General features: G+C 51.2%; 1 long non-coding RNA gene across 1 annotated transcript; it reads left to right on the forward strand.

Annotated features, from left to right (window-relative positions):
* Positions 1–3,921: 3,921 nt before the first annotated feature.
* LOC137486698 (uncharacterized) lies at positions 3,922–4,661 on the forward strand. Its single transcript, XR_011005781.1, has 2 exons — positions 3,922–4,535; positions 4,566–4,661. It is a non-coding gene; the product is annotated as an uncharacterized lncRNA (long non-coding RNA).
* Positions 4,662–5,019: the final 358 nt, after the last annotated feature.

The raw sequence follows: 5,019 nt of genomic DNA on the forward strand, positions 1-5,019 counted from the left end.
AGCTGGGAACATGGAAAGGGCAGAAAGCAATGTGGGATCTGTGGAGCTGAAGCCGAGGTCAGGTTGTGTTGAAAATCAGGCTGTGGGCTGTGATTTAACAACCAGAAAAATCCAGGAATGTGGAGGGATTCCTGTGCAGGGCCAGGAGTTGGATTCAATGATCCTTGAGAGTGTCTTCCAACCGAGGATGTTCCATGATTCCATGAAAAGTGAGTGTGGGGGAGGCACAAAAGTGATTCACTACAGCTCAGCTCCACAGAGCACCAGAATTTTGCAGCCTGGGCACAGATTTCCTACCCAGAAAATTGAGAATCAATCCCAAAGCAAAGACTGTCAGAAATTCCCATGTGAAAATCTGATCCCAGGGCTGGAGCACCAACTGTGCCCTAATTACGTCCATTTTTGGCCAACTCAGCTCTTCTGAAAAGTCCTTTTAGTTCTTGGTGTCAATCCCAGAGTGAGAATTTCTTCTCTGGGATTTGGTTCTTCCCATCTGCTCCTTGCCCAGAAAGTTTCTTTTCCCTTTTCTCCATTTCCCATTCCTGAGGGATATCTGCAAAACCTTTTCCTCGCCTTGTCATTGGGGTTTGTGACTTTACTGGAAATTGAGGAGCTGGTTTTTCCTCTCCAGAACCGACTCTGAGTGGGGATCACTCCTCCAGCTGTAGCTGGAAGGACCATTTTATCCCAGGGGGATACAGAGCACCAGGACCAAGTGTCCAGGTTTGGGCTCTAACAAAGGCTCCTGCTCTACAATAAACTGAGTATTTTTCCCTTCCAGAGGAGCTGTGGGACTGATGGCAAATATTCCATATTGTGGGATTATATTATGGAATGATGAGGTATCCCAGGAGCTCCCAGGTGGAGCAGAGATGGACACAGGTCCCTTCCAATGGAACTGTTCTTCTAGTCTTCCCCCTTCTCCCTTCTTGTGTCCCTTCCTTCCTCCTCCACTTTCCCCTCCTCCACTTTCCCCTTCCCCTTTTCTTTCTCCTTCTCCCTTCTTTTTTCCCTTCCCCCTTCTTTTCCCCCTTCCTCCTTCCCCTTTTCCCTTCTCTTTCCCCCTCCCCTCTCCCTCTCCCTCTCCCTCTCCCTCTCCCTCTCCCTCTCCCTCTCCCTCTCCCTCTCCCTCTCCCTCTCCCTCTCCCTCTCCCTTTTCTTTCCTCTAAAAAAAGGTTTTTGGGAACATCGCTCCTTAACAAGTGAGGGACTGTGAGAAAGTCCAGCCCATGGCTGAGTCTGAACAAGGTGGGGTTGTGGTCCAATAAAACATTTTCCTCTGAAAATCCTCCCCTTGGACTGTGTCCTGCCCCAGCATCTCTCCAGCCAGAGCTTTTCCATTAGTGGAGTCAGTCTCGTAAAACAGGTTTGGAGGCTAAAGGGATTTGGGTGCTGCTGAGCATCAGGATCGTGGTCCCAGCCAGGCTCATGCTCCACATGCCTGGCACAGGGCTCAGCCTTACTCAGGGCAGGAGTTACTCAGGGCTGCAATTACTGCAGGGAGGATGGAGAGCAAATCTGGGTAATTATTGGAGCTCATACCCTGCCTGATTAGTGGTTACTCATGAGGAGCATGGGGATGTTTCAGTGCTCAGGACTAATTAAAAGGAAGAAGTCAGCAGGATTAGTTCTGAGCAACTTAGAAGTCCAACCCCATGGTCCTGACTTTTGTCTGGAGATGCAAAACTCATTGCAGCTCGTTTGTACTGAGCTTGGAGATTCTGGTGCTGAAATTGGAGATGTTTGTTTTGAGCTTGGAGCAGTCTGTGCCATGGCTAGGGGCTTCCTGTGGTGCTGGACTGTGGGGAAGGGCTCAGAGCTGCATTTTGAGACCGGCTGTCGTGGTGTCCATGGTATTTGCTGGGAGATGGTGTTTTCCAGCAAGAACAGCCCATCCCAGCTTTCCCCAGAGACCCCCAGCACTGTAATTCCACTGGTTTTACAGAGGAATCCATCCACAGCACAAAACCAGACCCTGCTGACTCCAGACACTGAGTAAGTGGCAGAGCCAAGGTTTCCTGGCAGTGCCAAAGTTGGGCACTGCCCCAGAAAAATGGGAGATCCCACAAGATGAAGGGCTGGGAATGAGCTGTTGAATCTTCTCTTTTGTCTAGGAGGGGGTCCTGGAGCTTCTGGAGATGATGAAAATGTTGCTTTCCACCTCCCCCCAGGTGTGCTGCTGCTTTGGGAGCAGCCAGGAGCATTCCAGCCCTGCAGGGAATCCAACGAGTTTGGGAAGTGCATTATTTTACCTGCTAACACCAGCCCCTGGAGTGTGACGGTGTTATCAGCCCTCCCTGGGACCAAGTGCAAATTTAATGATCTCGAGGAGCGGGTTGGCATCTGCAGAAAGTTGGAACCCATGTGGGTGCCTCATGCTGGTGCCCTGTGTTGGAGCCCCACGTTGATATCTCATGTTTGGAGCCCCATGTTTGGAACACCATGTTGATGCCCTGTGCTGTTGCCTCGTGTTTAAACCCTGTGTTGGTGCCTCATCTTCATGTCCTGTGTTGGAACCCTTTGTTTGGAACCCTGTATTTGTGCCCTGTGTTGGTGCCCCGTGTTTGGAACCCTGTGTTAGTGCCCGTGTTCCAGCCCATGGATTCCTTGTGTTCATGTCCCATGTTGGAACTCCATGCTGGAATCTCATGTTTGGAACCCCTTGATGGTACCCTGTGTGGATTCCCTGAGCTGGTGCCTCATGGTGGTGCCCGTGTTGGTGCTTTGTGTTGGAACCCTGTGTTTGGAACCCTGTGCTGGTGTCCAGTGTTTGGAACCCTGTGTTGGTGCCCATATTTGGAACTCTGTCTCTGTAATGGTCTGTTGGTGCCCTGTGTTTGAGCCCTATGTTGGTGCCTGTGTTGGTGCCTCACGTTTGGAGCCCCATTTTGGTGTCTCATGTTGGAACCCTGTGTTGGAAACCCGTGTGGGTTCACCGTATTTGGAACCCCATGACTGGAACTGTGTTAGCATACCATGTTGCAGCGCTGTGTTTGGAACCCCGTGCTGGTGCCTCCTGATGATGCCCCATCCTGGTGCCCAGTGTTTGGAGCCCCATGTTTGGAACCCTGTGTTTGGAGCCCCATGTTGGTGCCCTGTGTTTGGAACCCCGTGTTTGGAGCCCTGTGTGGGTTCCCTGTGTTTGGAATCTGGTGGTGTCCATGTTTGAACCCTGTGTTGGTGTCTGTGTTCGGAACCCCGTGTTTGAGCCCCATGTTGGTGCCAGTGTTGATGCCCTTTGTGGGTTCCCTGTGTTTGGAATCTGGTGTTGGTGTCTGTGTTTGGAACCCCGTGTTGGTGTCCATGTTTGGAACCCTGTGTTTGGAACCCCGTGTTTGACTCCCCTGTTGGTGTCTGTGTTTGGAACCACATGTTGGTGTCCATGTTTGGAATCCTGTGTTGGTGACCCGTGTTGATGTTTGGAACCCCATGCTGGTGTCTGTGTTTGAGCCCCATGTTTGGAGCCCTGTGTTTGGAACGCCGTGTTTGAGCCCCATGTTTGGAGCCCTGTGTTTGGAGCCCTGTGTTTGAGTCCTGTGTTGATGTTTGGAACCCCCTGTTGGTGTCTGTGTTTGGAGCCCTGTGTTTGGAATCCCATGTTTGAGCCCCAACTTTGGAGCCCTTCTTTGGAACCCTGTGTTTGAGCCCCGTGTTTGGAGTCCTTGTTTGGAACCCCGTGTTTGAGCCCCAACTTTGGAGCCCTTGTTTGGAACCCCGTGTTTGAGTCCTGTGTTGATGTTTGGAACCCCCTGTTGGTGTCCGTGTTTGGAGCCCTGTGTTTGGAATCCCATGTTTGAGCCCCAACTTTGGAGCCCTTGTTTGGAACCCCATGTTAGTGTCTGTGTTTGGAGCCCTGTGCTGGTGTCCGTGTTTGGAACCCCACGTTTGAGCCCCATGTTTGGAGCCCTGTGTTTGGAGCCCTGTGTTTGAGCCCCGTGTTTGGAGCCCTTGTTTGGAACCCCGTGTTTGAGCCCCGTGCTGGTGCAGCAGGAAAGGTCCTGGTGCCGCATTTCAAAGAATGTTTTGAAGGTGCCGTATTTTGAAGAACGTTTTGCAAGGCAGGGAATGGTTCTTGCACAACCAGGAGCTCCTCCAGTGCTTTAGATGGCCCTGATATCTCTGCTCCCCTGGCTTCCAGGAAAGTATAAACATCCCGAGGTATCTCCATTCCATCTGAAATACCTTGGAGCCACAAAAACACTTATTGCATAAACAAAGTGCAGTTTTCCTGTTTGGATCCAACCTGTTGCAGGAGTCCCATGTGCTACCCAGGCCCTGCTGGAAATCCCGTTTTTTGCTGTTTTCTGGGAGCAGGGAGCACCTGCAGGCAACTTCCCCTCCTCTAAAACAGTTGGTGGGACGGCCTGAACTGCTGCTTCCCATGGCAGCAAACATCCTTTTCACTGGACACTGGAGAATCCACCACTGGAATAAGGCTTAGGAGAAAATTTTGTACAAATTTGAATGGTTTTGGTTCTGCTGTTCCTTGAAATGCAAGATTTCTGTCCCACAAAGGAGGGGGAAAACTGAAATGTGTAAAACTGGAATAGGTAAAACTGGAGTAGGTAAAACTGGAATGGGTAAAACTGATATCCTGTCTCAGAGAGTTCTCCAAAAGCAGCCCTTAAAAGAAAAAAATTAAATTCTTGTATTGTGACAAATGCTGTTCTTGGTTGAGGTTCTCTGTTGGCAGCCTGGAAAAATGGATGTGCCTGAGCATTTGGTCCCATCCTGCTCCCCAGCAGAGTGTGGGGAATGGCAGCGGTGGGCTTGGGAAGCAGATGGGAATGAAGGAATGGACGCACCTGTCTTGGGACCAGCAGGGGCACAAACCTCTTGGCCTGGCTTCCAGCTGGGAATTGGAGCAGCAGCAGCAGCAGCAGTTTGGCTCCAGGGATCTTTGCACGCTGCATGTCCTGACTGTGATAGGATCCCCAGACAGGAGGGGCTGTGAGTGGGGGTCTCTCAGCAGGGACAGGACCAAACATAGGTCCCTCACTGTGGGAGGGAGTCTGTGCT

Source organism: Anomalospiza imberbis, chromosome 22, assembly GCF_031753505.1.
Source record: "Anomalospiza imberbis isolate Cuckoo-Finch-1a 21T00152 chromosome 22, ASM3175350v1, whole genome shotgun sequence".
Lineage (NCBI taxonomy): Eukaryota > Metazoa > Chordata > Aves > Passeriformes > Viduidae > Anomalospiza > Anomalospiza imberbis.